The 23901-nt window shown below is 46.2% G+C and overlaps 1 long non-coding RNA gene across 8 annotated transcripts in view; it reads left to right on the forward strand.

Annotated features, from left to right (window-relative positions):
* Gm30003 overlaps window positions 1-23422 on the forward strand; it is a 77257-nt gene extending 53835 nt beyond the window's left edge. For 3 of the 8 annotated variants that reach the window (XR_003955805.1, XR_868582.3, XR_377128.3), the window contains 2 exons: window positions 900-1050; window positions 1696-1954. This is a non-coding gene — a long non-coding RNA (predicted gene, 30003). Of the gene's footprint in view, window positions 1-899; window positions 1051-1244; window positions 1672-1695; window positions 2579-23005 lie in introns of those variants that run through there. The other 5 variants (XR_868585.3, XR_003955804.1, XR_868587.3 and 2 more) reach the window with 4 other exon arrangements.
* The last annotated feature ends 479 nt before the right edge of the window (window positions 23423-23901 follow it).

A 23901-nucleotide genomic window follows, 5' to 3' on the forward strand; every position in this document is an offset into this window, starting at 1 on the left:
CATCCAGAGGGCCATGCCCTCCATCAAAAGAACTCATGATTCTTCTTTCTAGAAGAATCCACCCACCCACCCACCCACCCACCCACCCACCCACGCACCCACGCACCCACCCACCATGCGAATGGCCCTTGCTCCACAGGCCTGCTACCATGAATTCTGCCATGTCTTCCCCACTAACAAGGACTGAACCCTTTGAAACTGTGGCCAGAATAAACCCTCCTACCCCTTCTCCCCTAATCTAGGCAAGAAACACAACCATGATGGTGTAAATGATAAAACAAAAATTAAGTTCCCAAGAAAGGGTGAGGAGAAACAGCCATGCCTGCGAAAGTGCTTATGGATGGCATGTGTCAGTCAGTTTTCTCAAAGGAGGAAGGGTTTTTTCTGCTTGAGGCACAGCATTGTGGTAGGGAGTGTGGGTGGAGCATCATGGTGGAGAGTGGGTGGGACATCATGGTGGAAAGTGGGTGGAGCACCATGGTGGAGAGTGGGTGGAGCACCATGGTAGAGAGTATGGGTGGAGCACCATGGTAGAGAGTTGGTGGAGCATCATGATAGATAGTGGGAAGAGCATCATGGTGGAGAGTGGGTGGAGCATCATGAGGGAATGTGGGTGGAGCATCATGGTAGGGAGAGTGGGTGGAGCACCATGGTGGGAAGTGGGGGTGGAGCATCATGGAGAGTGTGGGAGGAGCAAAGCAGCTTGTATTGTGAGAACTCCTTCCTTGGAGGGAAGGACCCCTCCTCACAGGGTTCCTATGACAAACCGAAGTACAATTCCATCAAACTTGCCTCAAGAAGCCAATGAGTTTATTGGGCTTAGAAACAAGAGCATGGTGCAGGGTTACTAGCAGGATCATGGAGGACCTTAAAGTAACTACAGTGTTCTCTTCACCCAGCATGGATGATGGCTTCCCTATGCCCACATGGATGGAGCCCTCTTCAGTGAACTCCCCTAGTCATACACTCTAGCACCTTCCTTGACATCAAAGCCATAGGCAATTGGCAGAATCGCATACAAATGGCTGGGAGGAGCCACTGGAAACTCAGGTGAGTGCCCCAAGTACCACCTGGGAGGCCTCCCCAGGAGAATCTGGAGATGTGGGTCTCACCTCCAGGGAGCATCAACCAGCACTGAGGCAAATACCCATCCTCAGGGAAAAAGTGCTGATTCAGGGTGCAGAGGGGCGGAGCCCACAGTAGCTTGTTGGTAGGAGGGGTCCTTTCACCTTCTTTCACAACAGAGACCCTGGAGACCATCACTTCCCCACGGGAATATGTCAGGATGTCTTCTTCAGGCTGAGAGTATCCCAAAACCTTGATTCTTTGAGGATGGAACCCCCAAGTGTCTCACAATGAAACAGATACTCCCTAAAGGGGGAAGCCGATGTAGAGTCATCATCGGCACGTCTGACCAGCTATGGGTCCTAACTTCTAGCTTTGTAGATAGAAGGACAGAGGCCCGAAGAGGACATGGAGTTTTGGATGCTATGATGACTGATCTTGATTGTCACCTTGATGGGATTTAGAATCATCATAAAAAAGGATTTCTGGGCTTGTTTGCGATGAGTTTCTAGGTTGGATTAGTCAAGGAGGGAAGACCCAACCTGAGTGCGTACAACACCATCCCATGGACTGGGGTCCTTGACTAAATAAAAAGAAAAGCTTCTATCTCTCTCTGCTTCCTGCCTGCAGATGTCATGTGAGCAGCCACCTCATGCTCCTGCCGCCATACTCGACGCCATGCTCTCCCTGTCATGATGGACTGGATCCCCTCTCTTCCTTAAGTTGCTTTTTGTTGTAGCAATAAGGAAATGAACTCATATAGATACAAAGTGTTCTCTGAGACAGTCCTGCATTCAAGCCTTGGTCCCAAGTCTGTGGACTCAATCTTTCTTCTTCTTCTTCTTCTTCTTCTTCTTCTTCTTCTTCTTCTTCTTCTTCTTCTTCTTCTTCTTCCTCTTCCTCTTCCTCTTCCTCTTCCTCTTCCCCTTCTCCTCCTCCTCCTCCTCCTCCTCCTCCTCCTCCTCCTCCTCCTCCTCCTCCTCCTTCTTCTTTAAATATAGTTTAATGTGTTTTAACATCAAACTCGCAGGAACAGCACAGAAGACAAGCAACATTAAAAACATGCATGCATTTTCATGCAGGGAAACTCAGAAAAGTGAATGGCAAATGAATGATATCTTCTATAAAAAGAAAAAAAAAACCTGCCACAAACACCTTTTATTTGCCATCAATAAAAAATATACTTATTTTTTAAAACCCTAATGCTGACATTGTTCAGAAAATTTTAACAGCTTTATTCATGGTTGTTATAAAGTTGAACTGTTGAGTGTGTTCATGGGCACAGTTTTACCTGCATTAAAATGCTTTACATCTTGCACTGAGATTAAAAATTTACACGCAGATGAAAACGGAGAAGCTGCCAATACCTGATTGTGCCCCCTATTTTTCCACTCACAACCACATACTTAGGTACCTTTTGGCCCCATGGAAAAATTATCTAACATTCAGAACAGGAAGAAGAGGGGGACTTTTTTTGGGAGGGGGTTGAGGGAATAAAATCTTTCCCCTCATAGTGGGCTTTTGAGGACAGTCTTGGCGAATTGTCACGTACTACCTGGATCTCTTTTGGCCTAACTGTTACACGTTTGACACAGTTAGCGCGCAGATCAGTATTTTCGAAAAGGCTAACCAAACAGATCTTTTCAGCCCCGCCCCCTCGGCTAAACACCAATAGCAGCACTCTGGAAGCACAGGTCTATTTGAAGTCCTGGGCAATTTCTGGCACTAGACGCTGGAAGCGGAGTTTGAGAATGGGAAGTTCAGGAAACTTCTGATAGCATCTGATTTCCCATTGCCACAGTACCAGTCTGTCATGATGAGATTGCTTCACCCCTCCAACAGAGGACACACTTTTATGAGTGGCTTTTGTAGCCTGACGTTTCCTGGGCTCTTAGCCACCAGCGGTTTTGTGGGCAGTTGCCTTGGTACCAGCCATAGTATGGCCTCCTCCTTACTTACCCACTTCCACTCCATCAGCTTGAGAGGTGTGGTGCTGGCATCATAGAGTGACGGCAGTTGCTAACACAATTCAGTTTTTTCCCCCCTCAGATTTATTTATTTTTATTATTTCATATGTTTGAGTGTTTTGTTTGCATGTATATATGTGCACCGTGTGTGTGCCTGTGTTTGTGTGTGCATGTGCTTGTTTGCGCATGCATGTGTGTATGTGTGTGTGGTGTCCATGGGGGCCACATGAAGTCATTAGATTCCCTGGAACTGGAGTTAGAGTTGGCTGGGTGGCACCATGGGGTGTGGACCCAACCTTTGAGATGTGATTGGATCATGAGGATTCTGATGTAGCTGACAGATGAATCCATTAATGGATTCATAACTTGATGGCATTATCATGAGGTGACAGAAAGTTCTGGAAGTGGGATCTACTTGGAAGAGTATGTCATTGTGGGCCACACGTTCCTCAGGTTCTCTCCTTCCTCTCTCTGCTTCCAGGTCACCAAGAGGTGAGCCCCTTTCATCAACCATACACTTTGCTGTAACATGCAGCCTTGCCATGAAACCTTACAACCACGGTGACAGGCAATGGTAGCCTGAGACCTTTGACCCCCCCTCGACCCAAACGAATCCTTCCTTGTTTAATCCTTCTGTCTGTCAATCTGTTACAACAAGAGAGAATAGCACTAGGCTAAAGGCTTACCCAGAATGGACAGTTAGGAAGTGGTAGGGAATTAATCTCAAATCCAAGCCTCCCCAGGACGGGGCTGCTCCACATGAGGCCGCTGAAGACATAGGCAACTAGGCTGTCCCTGACATGACAGACACCAATCATCTGTACCTCTTCTCACCTCCAAGATCCCACCAGCCACTGCAGATCCTGCAGGAGTTTGGGGGAGAGAGAGAGAGAGAGGGAGAGAGAGAAAGAGAAAGAGAGAGAGAGAGAGAGAGAGAGAGAGAGAGAGAGAGAGAACATGTGTATGGAGTGTCTGGGTAATCACAGAAGCATGTGTGTATGTGTGTAGGCCAGAAGAGAACCCCAGGCACCATTGCGTTTTTATTTCCAGGTAGAGTCCCTCCATGCCGTGAACTTCACTGAGTTGGTTAGCAAGCTGGCTGGAGATTCCCCAGGGTTCCTCCTGTCTCTGCCTCCTCAGACTGGGGTGATGAACACATGCCACCACATGCTAAGGGTCAAGGTTAGGTTCTCATATACAAGGCATTAGGGAGGGGAGTGGAGTGGAGTGGAGGGGAGATAGAGAATAGAAGAGAGGGGAGAGGAGAAGAGAGAGGGGAAGAGAGAGAAGAAAAAGATTAGTGGGGAGAGAAATTATGAATAAATTGATTTGGGATTGTGGTTCTAGTTTAGTGGCATGGTGGGTCTGAGAGGAAACTAGCAGCTGAGTGAGGCAGGACACCCTGTGTGGTGAGTGGCAGGTAGTTAGTGTCCTGAAGGTGTCTTGGGAGAGATGGCTTAACATGTGGACCCTCCACGTCTCTTCCCTACTTAGAAATGCCTTCCCAGAGTACCCGTGATTCCCAAGTCAAGGTTCCCCTCTCCCATACTGGGGCCCCACCTGACTCCTCACTGCTCCCCCCAGGAAGGCAATGGGAGGTTGAAAGGGAGTGGGACCTTGTTGGGCCACAAAGATGCCCGCCCGAGTCTTTACCCAGGCCAGCCATATATGTGTAACTCTCATGGAGACCTTGTACCCCGTGTTCAGTGGGGCTCTGAAGATCCATGAAGAAACAGCTAAGGCCCCGAGGCTGGAAGTGTCTCATTGCAAGCTCTGGTCTTGCTCGGGAATTGCTCTTTGAAGCATCCAGGCCCATGATATGCGGAGCTGTGCCAGGCCCATGAGGAGCGGGAGTGCAGCCTGAGGAACCTAGACGCGCTGGCCGCCCGCGGTGCAGTCGGCAGCCCGCCCTGGCAGCAGTTGGCTAGACGGTGGGTGGCAGGGAGCCTGGGCCTGTTGGTGGCTGGCTGCAGCACCAGCTGCTCCTCTTGTTTTCTGGCTCCTCCTCTTCCCCAGAACACCAAGCCAGTTCATCGTCTTCTCTGTGGGCCCTGGCCCAAATGTATGTCTCCCATCACGTGGGTTTCTGACTGTCCCTAGCTGTCTTGCTGTGTACCTCAGGCAAGTTGCTTAACTACTCCATGCCTCAGTGTCCTTCAGTGACATAGAGATGACGAAAGAGGGGCAGGTTTAAATATGTGTGTGTGTGTTTTACTTATGTGTGTGTTATGACAGTGATGCTTATGTGAGTGCAGTACCCCCAGAGGCCAAAAGAGGGCGACAGATTCCCCGGATCCACAGTCATGGGCAATCATGAACTTCTCAAAGTGGACGCTGGGAACCAAGCTCAGGTCCTCTCGAAGAGCTGCAAATGCTCTTAACTACTGAGCTAGCTCGCTGGCCCTGAAGGGCAGCTTTGGGCATAGGTGAGTGGAGGTTACTCCATGGCTTCACTAGGTACAGGGGTGGAGTAGGATAGTCTCCCGAAGTGACATAGCCAGAAATCCCAACACTGTCAGTCTGTAGGCTCCCAAAGACCTCCCCTAGGGAAGGGCTCTTACAAGGGGCCCTAGTCACGGACCCTCAGAACAAGAAGGTTTTGAGAAAGGAGAAGAACACTGGGGAGGAAGCTCAGCTGGTCAAGTGCTTAACTGTATAAGCAAGCGTGAGTTTGATTCCCAGAGTCTGGGCTGGAGAGATGGCTGGGTAGTTAAGAATTCATAGTGCTCTTCCAGCAGACCCAAGTTCAGTTCCTAGCACCCATGTCAGCTGGCTCACAACCACTTGTAACTCCAGACCTTCTGCCCCCCAGGGGCACCTGAACTCTAGAATAGCAGCGTATCCTTGAAGGCAGAGCTGTGAGTATCTCTGGGCCTCACTGGACAGCCAGCGTAGCGGAGTTGGTGAGTTCCAGGCCAGTGATAGATCTTGTCTCAAGAAGAAAAAAAAAAAGTGGGTGGTACTTGAGGAATGCCACCTGGAGCTGCTCTCTGACCCCCGACACTCCCCCCAGAGAGAGAGACACAGAGACAGAGAGATGACAGAGAGACAGAGAGAAAAAGACTAGCATTTAGCTAGTCCTTGTCCATCTTCCATCAGTCCATGGCCATCTTCAGTTCCAGCCCCAGCCCCAGCCCCAGCCCCAGCCCCTGCCCCAGCCCCAGCCCCTGCCCCAGCCCCAGCCCCAGCCCCAGCCCCAGCCCCAGCCCCAGCCCCAGCCCCAGCCATGGGTATCAGGAGGGGGTCCTGGGACCACTCTTGTCCTGTGCTTGCCCTATTCACTCTGGCACTGGCTCTCCTTGGATTGGCATGAATGATCAGCAACCCAACAGCCTTTCAACACTTGGCCTTTAGGGCCAGGGCGCCTCAGTCTTGCCTGTCATACTAAGACCCTGTTCTCCCTCTTGGTGCTTAGATACAGCCTCTGTGGTGTCACAGTCTCTTACCTGGAGCTCACCTCTGGTTTTCTACCACTGCTGGTTCCCTGACTGCTTGGTACCTTGCAGGATTCTTGTCCCAGACCCACCAAACCCTTTCCCTTGAGTTCTTTTGCCAAGAGGGGAACTGTCAATCTCCTCCCAGCCCATGCCCAGCTTTCCTCCTTCTCTGGCCCAGGCCATGGGTTACAGAATAAGGACTGACTATGGATATTTTAGCTTATCTCTCACATTTCCAAGTTGAGCGGAGTTCAAAATGGAACAGGGGGTTCCTGGTGTGGCTCTACCGATCCCTTCCAAATGATGACCTTAGGGCAACTGTCTTCACTGATCCTGACTGGGAAGGAGAGATATCCATTCCTACACTCCCCTCCCCTGTATGCCTGGCTCACTGATGAGAATTCAATCCCAGGACTTAACCTGGATGGGCTCAGTTAATTCCCATAGCAGTCTCAAGGGGTATATTTTATATTTGATGCTCTGTTTATAGATGAGAGAGAAAGAGTTTTAGCTGAGATAGTGTGTTGCTTCCTTAAGGTCTCAATGCTGGAAAAAAGTTTGTCTGAAACACAGTGGGAGGCCTGAGACAGAAGCTCCCACTGCGCAGGCCTCTCTTAGTGCGCAGGCTGGGGCCATACTTTCTACTGTGTCTCTGAGGAGGGAAGACTCATTGCTCTTACACTTTTAGAAGTGAGAAGGATCTAGAATGAAACAAAACAGTCAGAGGCTGACTCAATTTGTGGTTCTTCCCCAGGTCACATGATTTCTTTGAGATCAGACCTGTGGAGAATAAAGCTCTTGGATTCACTGTCCCAAGAGTGAGTTAGCTGCATAGTCATGGCCTCTATGGCATTAGTTGCTTGGTCATGAAGTCCCTCAGCACAGATGTCCACCATCTGAGACCTTCAATATTATGATTCAAGGGAAGAGTTCCAACTTGTGGAACAGGCAACCAGACCCAATCTTTAGTAATGTCAGAAGCCTGGAGTTAGATGGAAGCATTGAAAATGTCAGTTGTGGGCATGAGCAGACAGTAGAAGAGAGTACTGGTGGAGGTGAGGATGATAGGTAGGGTGGAGGTAGACACCAGAGTGGAGAGAGGGGTGGGGGAAGTAAGAACTGACGTGACAGCACAGGTGAATGTGGAGATGGAGGTGAGAGAGGGTATGGAGATGGAGGTGAGAGAGGGTGTGGAGATGGAGGTGAGGGAGGGTGTGGAGATGGAGGTGAGGGAGGGTGTGGAGATGGAGGTGAGAGAGGGTGTGGAGATGGAGGTGAGAGAGGGTGTGGAGATGGAGGTAAGGGAGGGTGTGGAGATGGAGGTGAGGGTGAATGTGGAGATGGAGGTGAGAGAGGGTATGGAGATGGAGGTGAGAGAGGGTGTGGAGATGGAGGTGAGGGTGAGTGTAGAGATGGAGGTGAGGGAGGGTGTGGAGATGGAGGTGAGAGAGGGTGTGGAGATGGAGGTGAGGGTGAGTGTAGAGATGGAGGTGAGGGTGAGTGTAGAGATGGAGGTGAGGGAGGGTGTGGAGATGGAGGTGAGGGTAGGTGTGGAGATGGAGGTGAGGGTAGGTGTGGAGATGGAGGTGAGGGTGAGTGTAGAGATGGAGTTGACGGAGGGTGTGAAGATGGAGGTGAGGGTGGGTGTGGAGATGGAGGTGAGGGAGGGTGTGGAGATGGAGGTGAGGGTGAGTGTAGAGATGGAGGTGAGAGAGGGTGTGGAGATGGAGGTGAGGGTGGGTGTGGAGATGGAGGTGAGAGAGGGTGTGGAGATGGAGGTGAGGGAGGGTGTGGAGATGGAGGTGAGGGTAGGTGTGGAGATGGAGGTGAGGGTGAGTGTAGAGATGGAGGTGAGGGAGGGTGTGGAGATGGAGGTGAGGGTGAATGTGGAGATGGAGGTGAGGGTGGGTGTGGAGATGGAGGTGAGGGAGGGTGTGGAGATGGAGGTGAGGGTGAGTGTAGAGATGGAGGTGAGAGGGTGTGGAGATGCAGGTGAGGGAGGGTGTGGAGATGGAGGTGAGGGTGAGTGTAGAGATGGAGGTGAGGGAGGGTGTGGAGATGGAGGTGAGGGTGAATGTGGAGATGGAGGTAAGGGTGGGTGTGGAGATGGAGGTGAGGGTGAGTGTAGAGATGGAGGTGAGAGAGGGTGTGGAGATGGAGGCGAGGGAGGGTGTGGAGATGGAGGTGAGGGTGAGTGTAGAGATGGAGGTGAGGGAGGGTGTGGAGATGGAGGTGAGGGTGAATGTGGAGATGGAGGTGAGGGTGAGTGTAGAGATGGAGGTGAGGGAGGGTGTGGAGATGGAGGTGAGGGAGGGTGTGGAGATGGAGGTGAGGGTGGGTGTGGAGATGGAGGTGAGGGTGGGTGTGCAAATGAAGGTGAGGGTGGGTGTGGAGATGGAGGTGAGGGTAGGTATGGAGATGGAGGTGAGGGTGGGTGTGAAGGTTTTGAGAGAGACTTGAATGGAATACATGATGGGGTTGGTGCGGACACTGGCGGTCTTATTGGTGGCAGTGCTGTTGCTGAAGATGGGACCAAGCTGAAGCTAACGGTGAGAGCAGTCACAGGGGAGGAAAATCTTAGAGCAACCCTTGACCCAGGCCCCTTTTCTTAGCATGTAGGCTCACCTGACAGCGTGTAGACTTTTTTCATGTTTTCTAGAAGCCCCTCTTCCCAGCCAGTGTTTCTGGTGAGCATTTGTCCGCAGGCCAAACACTGGGCAAGAAGATGGCCCGGGGATCTTGTGCATTAGATAAGCTGAGGGAGGCACTGGGCGTGCTCTATCTGACAGGGGTTGTCAGCCCAGAGGGACTAGACTTGGAGTCAGGAGAACCTGGAGACAGACCCTCTAACTCCAGGAAGGAAGCCAGCCTGTGACCACAGCCACATGGGTTAGCAGAAACCCTTCTGCATGGACATAGAGCAGACCAGAGCCACAGAGGTCATCACAGACAGGATCTGGCTAAAATGTCCGAAAACAAAACTAAGAAGATGGAAAGACATATGGGTACCAACTGTAAGCTGTGCCTGGGTATGAGACCGTTGAATTTAATGGAGACATCATAGCTCAGGGTACTTCAGTGTCTTGCTTGTACTGAGAGTAGAGGCAATGGCAGCAAGAATGTTCTAGAAGGGTCCAAGCATGTGTTCTGCGGCTGTCACTAGGAGTAACAGAGCCTCTGGCATGAGCTTACGCATCTCTCCCTTATTGTGAACACCAGCACACAAAATACTGTCAGAGCCGCCATGACCAATCTCTGAGCCTTTTCATTACCCACAGGCAATCTGCCACCAGTGCTGGCCTGCCCTGGCCTCTGCCAAGACCCCAGGAGAGGCGCTGGCCTAGACAACCCTCGTGTGGAGTATAGGCCAGCCTCCCCAGCGTGTTGCCCAGCCTGTGGGCCTTGCCAGGTGTCAGGTTCAATTTCCCACCCCTCTTTTCCAGAGAACCAAACGTCTTGTCCCTTGGTGCAATCTGGGTCCTCCCAGGCCGCCTTCTTGGAAGCGAGAGAAGCCCTGGGGATGGAGGTGGGTGGGGGGAACAGCTAATGCTCACCAGGCAGGGCAGGACAGGACAGCATGAAAGTGTTGCTCAGTTGATCTACCATCCCATGGAGGCCCTGCTATATAGTTAGTCGGAAGAACGGAGGGCGCAAGGTATGCTGGGACAATATGTCCAGAGATCTGGGTTGAGGCCTGTCACTCCTTTTGTCTCCAGGGCTGGTCCCACTGGCAAATAAGTTTTATGAGTCACAGGCCCCGTTGAGCCCCATCCCACCTTCCATTAGACACCAGAATTCCTCCCCCCAGCCCACCCCAAACCCCTGCGTAACTTCACACTCACAGTTTTGTTGAAATAAGAGCTTTATTGAGATACGAGTCATACACAATATAGTCAATGCACTAAGTGGAGTAACCCAATAGTTTTGGAGAGTTGTGTAATCTCCCCTGGTTCTAGAACATTCCACCCCCCTCCCGCCCCTTTCACATTTTGGGTTTTGTTTTGTTTAAAAACTGGGACCAAATAACTGAGAGGAAGCAACTTAAGAGAGGCAGTCTCTGCTGTGGCTCACAGTCTGAAGGTGTGGTCCCTCCTGGTGGGGAGGCCCTGGCGGCGGGAGGCTGAGTAGCTGGCCACACTGTGTTAGGAAGCAGAGAAAAAGGATGGTGCTCAGATCATTTGCTCTTTATTTTTTAAAAAATTTTTCCCCACAGGGTTTCTCTATGCATACCTGACAGTCGTGGAACTTACTCTGTAGACTAGGCTACCCTTGAACTCACAGAACTTTGCCTGCTGATGCCTACCTAGTGCTGGGATTAAAGGCTCTACGGGCAGCTGCACACCTGAAATGTTATCTGGGGTTGTGGTCCGTAAGAGGTGGCTCAACTCCCTCAGGATACTAAGAGCCCAGTATCCTGGGCATGGCTGGGAAACCAGGGAAAGATAACGATGTAAATGACTTTGTGAAGAAGATTCAGGCCCTCCATGTCAGTACCTTGTACACTAAGTCTGCTCCTCAGGGCTGGCAGGCCAGCCAGGCGAGCTCAACCAGTGGACTGGAGGTACAATGAGAAACCCCTTCTCAGAAGATAATGTAGAGAGGCTGGAAAGACAGCTCAGAGGTTAGGAATACTTGCTGCAGGGTTTGGGGGTGGCCCAGGGGTTAGGAGCACTGGCTGCTCTTTCAGAGTACCTGGGATTGATTCCTTGAATTCATGTGACAACTCACAGTGAAAGCTGGGGGCAGGGACAACAAAATGATGTCTCTGAAGGACTAGGGAAAAGCTGTCAACCTAGATGTCTTTGCTCAGTTAAAATAGCTGAGCCAGGAAGATGGCTCAGTGGTCCTGGAAGATGACTCAGTGATCCAGGAAGATGACTCAGTGGGCCAGGAAGATGGCTCAGTGGTCCAGGAAGATGGCTTAATGTTCAGGAAAATGGATCAGAGGGCACAAAATTCTCTATTTGAGCCTGAGGACCTGAACTTGACTTCCTGAAACCCATGTTTAAAAAGCCAGGTGCAGGAGCCGGAATCTATAATCCTGGCACTACTATGGTAAGGTGGAAGGTGGAGACAGGAGAATCACTTCTAGTCACGGACAGTGTCAAAACAGGATTCTTGGAGCTCATGAGATAGCTTAGTGGGTAAAGGGGCTTGCTGGCTAAGCCTAAGCAGCCGAATTAGATCCCCAGGACCCTCACGGTGGAAGAAAACCCACACACACTGTTCTTTAATTTCTATATTCAATGCTCACACTCAACAAACACATAACCAACTGTACAAAGAACTTTCTAAAACTGTGAGAGAAGTAGGGATGAAGGGATGGCTCTGTGGTTAAGAGTACTTCCTGCTCTTGCAGAGGACCTAAGGCTCCTGATACCCATGACGGACAGCTCACAATCCCTTGTAACTTCAGCTCTAGAAGACCCAACATCTTTTAGACTCCAGGAACACATACACACAGAGAGCTGTAACTTTAATTTTTTTCAAAGCCTACTTTTAATGATGGTTCTTAACGACTTCAACCTTCTTTCTAGCCCACCATCTACCACAGGTAGTGGAAAAGAAAGAATATGGGGAAAGTGGACCTGTTTAGAAATTGTTCTTTGGAGCAAATTCCATCTGCATTGTTAGGAAATTAGCAGTTCGGTTCACAGGTCAGCAGCTCGATCCACTTGAAAACATTTCGCAGATCCACCAGCAGTCCAATTCTGTAGAGTCAGGATAGCAAACACGAATCAGTAGTAGTGACACTACCTAGCAGAGACAGCCAGGCCTCAGCCTCAGCACGAGTCAGCAGGAGGGACCAGCAGGAACACCAGGAGAAGTCCTCGACTGTGCCTCTCTCGGCAAAGAGAAGATCAGCAAAGACACGAGACCAACAAGCATTGCACAGCTAGCTCTGTAAGCAAGCCAAGCCCAGCCTCCATTACTGTCTGTTGAGTCCTATTTATACTCCCTGCAAACATCATGTGTCCTTCACGGGTCTTTCCTCAGCATGTGAGCCTGATTCAGCTGCCAATCAGCCTGAGTCTGCAGAAGCAGCAAGAAGCCACAGCACCACCAGAAGTTTTTTGGTGCATTTCTTTCTATGGAGTCCGCACAAATGGAGCTCAACTATTCAATGTAAGGTGGACCCAATACATGAATGCTATTAGCAAAAAAAAAAAAAAAAATCCTTCATCATGTGTCCTTTCACGTGCTTGCTTTAGCAGAACATCCGTTCACCTGTGTCTGCTTCAGCAAAGTGTTCGCTCATGTGTTTGCCCCAGCAAAACACCATCTAATACAACTGACTTTCCAAAGAATCCTTAAGTTTCCACTTCACAGAGCATCCATTCACACAAATAGAGACACCTACATATGTGGTGTTTTGAATAGGTGTGGCCCGCATAGATTCATGTGTCTGAATGCTTGGTCCATGGGAAATGGCACTATTAGGAGGTGTGGCCTTGTTGGAGGGAGTGTGTCACTGTGGGTGTGTGCTTGGAGGTATATGGATTGAGGCCCACAGAACAAGGGCAGGACCACCAGGGTCATTGGTAAAACAAATCTCCACAATGGAGTCTTTGTGTGGGGGTGTATATGTGCCTCTCTCGGCAAAGAGATCAGCGAAATGTGTGTGTGTGTGCATGCAAGTACGTGTAAACACAGGCAAGTGGTAGGCACCTTTCCTCATTATTGCTATTGTTGGTGCATGTGTGTGAGTGCATGCAGGGTATGTGGGAGCACAGACGTGATGCCATGCCACATATTGTCAGAGGATGACTTTGGGGGATTGGTTCTTTCCTTCCACTGTGGGATCCTGGAATAGAATTCAGGTTGTCATATTTGCTCAGCAAGCATCTTTACCTGAGCCACCTTTCTGGCCCATGACACCTTCTTTTTGATACAGAATCTGTCACTGAACTTGGAGCTTACCAATATAGCTTGGCAGGCAGGTGGGCAAGCACCAGGGATCCATCTGTCTCCATGTCCCCAACACTGGAGTTTCACACACGCACCACTGCAACGAGCTTTTATATGGGTGCTGGGACCAAGCTCAGGTCTCAGGCTTGTTGGCAGACACTTTAACAAATGAGACAAAGCCTTGCTTTGTAGCCCAAGATGGCCTTGAATTACCAAATTCTCTTGCCTCAGCCTCTGGAATGCTGGAACTCCAAGTGCACCATGATAACCTGTTTGTGATCTGTGTTTCAAGAGAAGGTCTCATATAGCCCAGGCTGACCTTGAACTTACTGCATTGATAAGGATAACCTTGACCTCTCAATTCTCCTGCCTCTACCTCCTGAGTGCTGAGATTACAGGTGCACATGACCACACTCCAGTTCTGTATTCTCACCCATCCCTCCCTTTCAGAGTAGGAATATCTTTGCCCTATCACTGCATTTTGGAAGAACATAGCTTGTTTTGATTTCTCGGGATTAACTGGAAAGGCGTTAGTCTGGGGATGAATCATGCCTTGAGCCCCATCCATATCTGATTCAGATGAGACTCTGGACTTTGAACTTTCTAGTTGATACTGGAACAAGTCAAGACTTATGGGACACTGGGGATAAAAATGAATATATTTTGTATTGTACAAGGGAGAGGACATGTGGAACTGGGGAGACAGTTCAGTCAGTAACATGCTTGCTTTGCAAGCATGAAGACCTGAGTTCCATCCCTCAAACCCATGTAAAAAAGCCAAGAGTGAAGGCACACACTTATCACCGAAATGCTGGGCAGATGGGGACGGGTGGATTCCTAGAGCCAACCCAGGCCTAGGCCAAGTGGCTGGCCAAGTTCACCTACTTGGCAAATTCTAGTCCAGTGAGAGACTTTCCCTCTGGAAACAAGATGGACAAAGTCCTGAGAACTGATGCCTGGAGTTAACCTTTAACCTTAACACATATGCGCATGTTTGCACATTCACTTGAACCCCCCTCCCCCACTACAGGAATGAACACATGCACACAGGCATGCATGCACGTGTACGCACACACATACACAAACACACACACAGGACATAGACGTTGGAGGTTAGGGTATAGATGCTATGGTTAGAATGTGTCCCCTAAAAGTTCATATTCTAGGGGCTGGAGAGATGGCTCAGCAGTTAAGAGCACTGACTGCTTTTCCAGAGGTCCTGAGTTCAATTCCCAGCAACCACATGGTGGCTCACAACCATCTGTAATGGGATCCAATGCCCTCTTCTGGTGTGTGTCTGAAGACAGCTACAACATACTGATATAAATAAAATAAATAAATCTTTAAAAAATTAATCTCACAACCAAAAATTAAAAAAAAAAGAAAAACAGTTCATATTCTAGAACCTTAGTTCCTAAAACAGCAACAACAGGGCTTGATGGGAAATGTTGAAATCAAGGGAATCTACACTCGTGAATGATTGAACCTTCTCCCCTACCCCTATGCCACCCCAGTTAATGGAATTTTTTATTATATTCTTTTTTAAGATGTTTATTCTTTTCCTCACACATTATATTCTAGTCAGAGTACCCCTTCCTCTGCTCCTCCCATCCCCCCATCTCCCCTTGCCCCCAGATCCACTTCTCCTCTGTTTCCCTTCAGAAAAGAGCAGGCCTCCCAGGAATATCAACCAAACATGGCATAACAAGTTACAGTAAGACTAGACACAACCCACCTATCAAGGCTGGAGGAAGCAACCCAGTAGGAGGACCAGGGATTCTGTGCAGACTCCAAACCACGCCTCCAGCCCCTCACTGGAGGATTCTAGGCAGGTGCTCTACCACTGAGCCACACCCCCAGCCCCTCCCTGGGGGATTCTAGGCAGGGGCTCTACCACTGAGCCACGCCCCTAGCCCCTCCCTGGGGGATTCTAGGCAGGGGCTCTACCACTGAGCCACACCCCCAGCCCCTCCCTGGGGGATTCTAGGCAGGGGCTCTACCACTGAGCCACGCCCCTAGCCCCTCCCTGGGGGATTCTAGGCAGGGGCTCTACCACTGAGCCACACCCCCAGCCCCTCCCTGGGGGATTCTAGGCAGGTGTGCTTCTGAGCCACAGCCCCAGGCCTATTTCCAGCCTTCCTTTTGAGAAAGGTCTTTCTTACTAGGCTACTCAGATTGGCTTTGAATTCACTCTTTAGCCCAGACAGATCTTAAACTGGAAATCCTCTTGCCTCAACCTCTCAAGAGACTAGGCTCAGAATCCTGCCCCAACAGGCCTGCCTCATTCCTTTCCATGGCTGAATAATAAATAGTCTGCTGTGAATATATATCATATTCTCTTTATCCATCCATCCATGGATGGGTACCTGGATTCATTTCATATCTAGGCTATTTTCTGTTATGAGTAGCGCCATAATAAACATGGGCAGGCAGTGATGGCTTTGGTGTGCTGCTTTTATTTCCTTTGGATATATAAATCAGAAGCGGGATAACTGGATTATATGGTAGATTTATTTAAAAACCAACAACCAAAAGCCACAGTTAACTTTATACGTAATAGTGAGAGATGGAAAAATCTTCCCCAAAGACCAAGACAAGACAGGATGTCTGTGTCTTACCGCTTACATTCCATATTCTATTAGATATTCTATCTAGGGCAATTAGGCAAAATAAATAAATAGAGGCATCCAGATTGGAAACGATGAAATACAACTCTATGAACACATGATATGACCTCATATTTAGAAAATCTTAAAGCTCATACACACATGCACACACACACAGAACCATTAGAACTAAGTAATGATGTCAGTAAAATTATAGAATAGAAGATAAATATATAAAAATGAAGAGTAGGTTTTAGAGTTATGAACAACCCAATAGAGATACTAAGAAAACATATTTTAAAGATAAGTGTAGCAGCAGCATGATGACCCAGCTGGTAAAGGCACTTGTTACTAAGCCTGAAGACCTGAGTTCAATCCCCAGGACCCACAGGGTGGAAGGAGGGGACCAGTTCCTACAAGCTGTCCCTGGGATAGCCACACTGGACAAAACAGCAATCCTGAGATGCCAGCGAGAGACCCCGTTTATCAAGATGGCTGTGGTGGTGGAGAGTGCCTGAAAACCAGCACCCAACATTGACTCTGGACAACACAGAGACCTGTAGGCATGCACATGCAGACATGCACATACATACACACACGTGCACACACATGCACACACATGCACACACATGCATGCACATGCACACACAGGAAAACTTCTATACTGACCTTTATACATACTTTTCTTGTTTTGAATTATTGATTTATTTTATTTATTTACTATTGGGGGTGCACACCATGGCCCACATGTGGAGGTTAAAGGTCAGATCTGTGGAGTTGGTTCTTTCCTTCTACCTTTTGCTCATGTTTCAGAGATCAAACTTGGGTCACCAGGTTTGTGCAGCAAGCGAACTTTTTTTTTTTTTTTTAAATAAGGAAACAGCAACAAAACTCACCTAAAATGGAAACTCCAAGACGAACCTCTCTGAAGCTGTTGGTGCTTCACACAGGATTTGACACTTTTCACTATCAAATACATTTTTATGCTCTTATTCACCCACACCCACACACTTGCATACTCATGTGTGTGCGTGCACACACACACACATACCCCAAAACAAAAACTAAAAAAATCCAGAACACCGTTCAAAACTAGAAATATAATTAGCTTTATATTCTTTCTCCTGGCCTCTGCCTCTGCCTCTGCCTGGCTGCTGGAATTACAGACACATGCCACCACACCCAGCTTCTTATGTGAGTTCTTGGGATTGAACTCACATCTGCCCAGGTGTGCAGCATGCACTTTGCCGACTGAGCTACTTTTCCATATCTTCACAAAAGATAAATCACCAATCAATATACAAATAATGGTAATTTGCTGGGGCTTCCTAACATGTAAAAACAAGGCATTTGACAAGAAGAGATCAAAGGGTGGTTGGAGAGAAATATACCACATGACTTTATACAATATAGGAAAATAGGATGTTACTTGAAAGTAGATTAATATTAAAGGTGCATGTTATCAGCCCTAAATTGATCACCAAACATAAACAAAAGCCCAAGATGCACCTAAGTGTTGTGTGACTTTTCTGAGGGAGATATGAACAAATCTCTCTTCACCTCAAATAGGGAGCCAAAGTAACGACACCATCAACATCCAACTTGACAAACCAGTGAGTTTATTAGGGTTACTCACAAGGCAGGAATGACTCAATGACAGCGGCGTCACTAAAAGTGCATGCAGAATAGGGGACCATATATGAAAGCTGGAGCCCTGAAACTCTATGCAGGGTGTGTCGTCCCCCCCCCCCCCCCCCCCCCCCCCCCCGTCCATTCTTCCCAGCAATTTGTACTGTTTATATAACAGCAAGGATTGGGAGAGGGAGGAACCTGAATCCTGTAAGCCTTAGAAACCTTTAGAGACTTGTGAGTTGTTTACTTCCTGAGTTTTGATGAGGCCACAAGTATGGCAACATTTCTACTTAGAGGATATCGCTACAAAACACTAACAAACTAATGAATGAGATAAAGCAGACCATAAGCATTTTAATTAACTGAAAAGAAAGTTTAAAAAATGAAAAGAAACAAGATATCAAAGAGTCAATATTCAGATGGGAGATTCAAGCCCTAGCATAGCAATAATTACATAAAACATAAGTAGTTTTTATAAGAAATTAGCAAATTATAGTCTAGAGACCAACCAAGGCCTGCAGCGTATTCTCAGGTGGCCATTCAATGAATAATGGCATGCACATGTGTTAGTGCTTAAAAATAAAAGGAAAAAAAAAAGCAGAGAAATCAGTGTAGACCAGATGTGGCCCATAAACTGTAAAGTGTTTTCCTTTTACCCTTACAGAAAAAGTTCTCATGTGCTCCGCAAAAAAAGGCAGAGATCATCAGATGGATAAGAGAATGAGCCCCAGATACGCTGCCTACAAGAAACCAATAATTTATGTGATGACACAAATAAGTTAAAAGTGAATGACAAAGGCTGGCGAGATGGCTCAGCAGGTAAAAGCACTTAATACCAAGCCTGATGACCTGAGTTTGATCCCCAAGACCTACATGGTGGAAAGAGAACACAAAATCCTGCAGTTTGAACTCTGATCTCAACACATGTGCCAAGGAATATGCGAATGCACATATATGCACACATACAACATAAAATCTTAATTGAACATTTTTAAAAGTAAAATAATAGAGTACATCACATTAACACTAGTCAAAGCAAAGTTAGAGTGGTTAGATTAGTAATTATCTAATTATATTTCAGGCTAAAGAATGGTGCCAGAGATGAGAAAGTTCAGGTCATAATAACATGGGGGTCAGTTCGTCAAAAGGCTCAAACAATCTTAAATGTTTATGTTCCTAAGAAAAGAGATTGAAAACAGATGGAGAAAAAAAACCTTCTTAATAAAAACAGCTGTGTCAACAACTGTCATCGGAAATCTCAGCAATTGGTAGGATGGAGACAGGCCATCAGTAACGAACAGAACATTTGAACAGTACTGTCAAGTGGCCTGGCGAACATCTATGAAACCACACACCTAATAACAGTAGAAGAGTTCATGTGTAAATGAAAAATGGAAATTTCACCATGGAAACATAACTATATTTTGGCCCACAAAGTCAGTTTCAGCAAACTACAGGGAATCTAAATCTTTAAAGAAAAAATATCTGCTATGTGGGGCGTGGTGGCACACGCCTTCCATCTCAGTGCTGGGTGTTACAGAATACTTTTCTTCCAAGATTAAAACCGTCCATTTCGGTGGGAAGCTCATTAAGACACAGAATGTTTACATGGATGTGAGACAACACGGTATTCTAAGGGGAAGTGAAACCTTCCACCATATAGAAAAGCTTCTTAAGACAACTCAAATAGCTTCAGGAAGTCCCTGAAACTGACCAGATTCTCTAGGCTCCTTCCTCTCTGTTCATATATATAATCTATAAGAACTGTTGAGAGATGCTCTCGGGCAAGTTGAGATGCCTGGAAGAGGCTCGGGTTAGCAGAGTTGGCTGTGCAGTGTGCCCCAGACTTCCAGCTTTTGTGAGCTGTAGTGCATGATAGATAGGCTTTGGTGATACCATTGTCTTTGAGTCCTATTTTGTTTCTTTAAGTAGTGCCTCATCCATTTTCCTGTAAGTAACTCCAACAAAACCCATTGTTTCACCAAGTTGGAGTTTGGTGGTATCCTTATTTTGGTCTGTTGTTGGTTTCATATCTAGACTAAAGTAGAAATTGGTTTGCATTTTCCTAAGAGTAGTGTCACACAACACTCGGAAGGCAGAGGCAAGCCTGGTTTATATAGTGAGTTCCAGGCTAGCCAGAGATACACTATCAATAAACAAATAAACTAATTAATTGATTGATTGGTTTTATTACATGTATTTATTGAGTGTCATGTGCCAGTGAACTCACCATGCTGCTGAGTTCAAGGTTAGTGGGGAACCTATAGGTGTTGGTACTGACAGGTCATCATCAGGCTAAAGTCAAAGGAAATGTCTTGAAGCAGCCAGAGAAAAATTACAAGTCAAATAACTAGTATTTATTATCTGAAGCCATGAGAGTCAGAGGTAACATAACATGTCTCCATGTTGAAAGAACTATCAGTTCAGGAGCTGAAAGCATAGTTCAGTGGTAAGGCAATTGTGTAGCATGCATGAGACCCTAGTTTCAATTCCCAGCACTGCAAATAGAAAGAAAGGAAGGAAGGAAGGAAGAAAGGAAGGAAGGAAGGAAGGAAGGAAGGAAGGAAGAAAGAAAGAAAGAAAGAAAGAAAGAAAGAAAGAAAGAAAGAAAGAAAGAAAGAGAATTGTTAATCCACAATTCTACATCTAACAAAAATACCTTTCAGGAATGAATGTGAAATAAAGAAATTCTGAGATTAAAGAAAATCAAGGATATCATTGGCAACAGAACTGCAGTAAAAGAAGTAAAAGAGAGGGTTGGTGAGATGGCTCAGTGTGTAAGAGTACCCGACTGCTCTTCTGAAGGTCCAGAGTTCAAATCCCAGCAACCACATGGTGGCTCACAACCATCTGTAACAAGATCTGACTCCCTCTTCTGGAGTGTCTGAAGACAGCTACAGTGTACTTACATATAATAAATAAATAAATCTTAAAAAAAAAAAGTAAAAGAGAAGGTTTTTGCACACAACAATACCAGAGGGGATTTGTGTACTTACATATAATAAATAAATAAATCTTAAAAAAAAAAGTAAAAAAGAAGGTTTTTGCACACAACAATACCAGAGGGGATTTAGAAACCTCATGAATAAACCAGCAAAACTAGCAGGCATAATCAGTAAGTGGATAAATAGGAGATCCGATCTGATTTTCCTCTTGGGTTTGTTAAAATATATATGACACCAAAGGGCTGGAGAGATGAGCCGGTGGATAAAAGCATTTGCCCAGCAGCTCTGATGACCCTAGTCTCATCTCTGAAAACCAAGTAGAAAAGCCAGAGGCAGTGCCTGCATCTGCAACCCCAGCCCCCGCAGCCCTACAGCAGGGCAGGAGACACACTCGGGAGAATGGTTTGCAAGCTTGCCTATGAAATAACAAGAGAGACTATGCCTCAAAAATAAGGTGGAAGGGGAGATCCTAGTTGCAAAAAATTGTCCTCTGACCTCCACACAGGTGTGGAGCACACATGCAGTCCCCCAACACACACACACACACACACACACACACACACACCCCTAATCTAAATAGGCATGAGTGTTGAAAGCAAAAATTTTAACACCATCTAATAGTTAGCAAACTAAGATTTATTTTAGAACTATTTTAGATTCTGAGGAAGTTGTTAATGTGTTAGATAAAACCCATGTTAGAAGTATGGCATAGAAAAAAACATGGTCTCAAAAAAATGAAAGAGAGAGAGAGAGGGAGGGAGAGAAGGAGGGAGGGAGGGAAAAGGAGGGAGGAATGAATGAATGAATGAATGACCGAACGAACGAACTTGGGAGGGGAAGGACTTGGATGGCAATGAGTGTTTCCTACCAGTGACTAGAACTGATAAAATAGTAAATCTAGACTAAATGTGAAAAATCCAGTATAATATAGTGTGCAATAATGTATATATACTTATACTTAGTATATAGTGTTGTGATGGTTTGTATATTCTTGGGCCAGGGAGTGGCACCATTTGGAGGTGTGGCCTGGTTGGAATAGGTGTGTCACTGTGGGTGTGAGCTTAAGATCCTCACCCTAGTTGCCTGGAAGTCAGTCTTCCACTAGCAGCTTTTGGATGAAGATGTAGAACTTTCAGCTCTGCCTGCACCATGCCTGCCTGGATGCTGCCATGCTCCCACCTTGATGATAATGGACTGAACCTCTGAACCTGTAAGCCAGCCCCAATTAAATGTTGTTTTTATAAGACTTGCCTTGGTCATGGTGTCTGCTCACAGCAGCAAAACCCTAACTAAGACAAGTGTATACATGTATAAATATGTACTTTTTGTACATGTATACACACATATATAATATATCCATAATTACTTTAGTGAACATAATTGCTTTTCCAGCAAGCACATGCATATGTTTTAATACACACTCGGAGCAGACTCAGTTTCATCCATGCACACACACACACACACGCACACACACACACACACACAAATGTAATTTTAAAAATTCTTAAAGAATAAAAAAAGGGAAAAAACCATGATGCAAACAGAAAACAATGTGTGAAATAATAAGCTCAAACTAAGCCTGTCAATTGCAACAAATGTAAATGGTCTAACCACACCAACTTAAAAGGCAAAGACTGCTAGACAAGTTTTTCTTTTAAGGGCACGGCTACGCACTTGAAGTAATTAAAATGACTCAAGAACTAAAAAAGGTATGTCATGTGAACATTAATTAAAACAAAGAAGACTTAGTAGTGCTACTGTCAGAAAAAAAAACGTATCAGATAAAGAAATTGTAATTTGGATAAAGAGGGATGTTATGTGATGATTAAAAACCCAACATAGAGAGACTAGCAAAATGACTCTGTGGATAAAAGTGCTTGGTGCCAAGCCTGATGACTTGAGTTCAATCTCCACAACTCCCACAACTCCCAAGTGCTAGGATTATAGGTATGAGCCAACACATCTATAAGTGTTTTTCTTGCATGTATGACTGTGCACCTAGTATATCCCTGGTGTCTGTGGATGTCAGAAGAAAGGATCAGATCCCCAGGAATTGGAGTTAAAATTGACCATGAGCCATCATGTCAGTACTGGGAACTGAACCTGAGTCCTTTGCAAGACAAGAAATAGCATGACATTTCCTCAGCTTCATGCTTTACTTTTTATAGAAAATTTATTTTGAGGTCAATAAAAATTAACGACTTTAGTTATCGGAATTGTGTTAGAAGGTTTTGAAGAAAAGATGAAAAAATATTTTACTCGAGGAAAAAAATCTTCAATGAAGTCACCACAAGCTTGTCCATAGAATTTGAGACCAAAAGTATCAAAAAAATCAATTAATTAATTTTTCAGCATTACATGATATTTTGGGGTGGGTGGGTATGTGTGCCTGTGTGGGGGTCTGAGGCTAACTTTTAAGAGCTGGTTATCTTCTTCCACCACAGCAGACATGGGGAATCGAACTCAGATCATCAGTCAAGCTTGGCCACAAGTCCTTACTGATTAGCAGAGCTGTCTCCCTGGCCCACCGGAACATCTTTTGTAGACGAATTGATTTGATCTTGAAATAATCAGCCTAAAATTGCTGCCGGCCAAGTGAGCTGACATCATTCATTCTTGTGTCAATTCACCAATATTGGATTTAAAGGACCATCACATCCATTAAGACGTAATCTTAGATTAATCAAGATCAACAAAGAATTCTTTGGATTTTTCTTTTAAGCTCCGTAACCGGCTTAGAGAGCGCGCCTGGGTATGATTAAAACCTCGCGTAGACTGATTCATCTCAGAAAAAATGTGCAAAACAATGTTTGTTGTATTAAGAAAAATATTCAATTTCAATATTAAATGTTAAGCCTGCATCTCTGAGCTCTAAGTCAACCTTTCTTTTCCTTGGGGTGCTAAAAGTTTAATATCTTCATCTGTTGTGTGGTCTTGGTGAGAAACCTAAATCCCAAGACATTTTGTGTCTTTGATCATCAAATATCTAGCAATTCTCTCTTAATGCAAGAAAAATCCTGAGTGGCAGTGAACAGCTCCAGAACTCTCTGTAACACTCTACAACTCATCCAGATGCATCCGCAAAGGACAGGGACTCATTAGAGCCATGGTTTTATTTCCCTGTGGCTTAAACTATTTTTTTTTTCAGATTAGGCTAAACATTTCTTTGACAGATATAAAAGATGAATACATGTGTCTATTTACTCATATAATTAATGGTTAAATTTTTAGGCAACAAATTGATTTTTAATTTTTTTAAAAGATGTATTTTATTCATATGAGTACACTGTCACTGTCTTCAGACACACTAGACGAGAACATTGGATCCCATTACGGATGG

This window comes from Mus musculus, chromosome 5, assembly GCF_000001635.26.
Source record: "Mus musculus strain C57BL/6J chromosome 5, GRCm38.p6 C57BL/6J".
Lineage (NCBI taxonomy): Eukaryota > Metazoa > Chordata > Mammalia > Rodentia > Muridae > Mus > Mus musculus.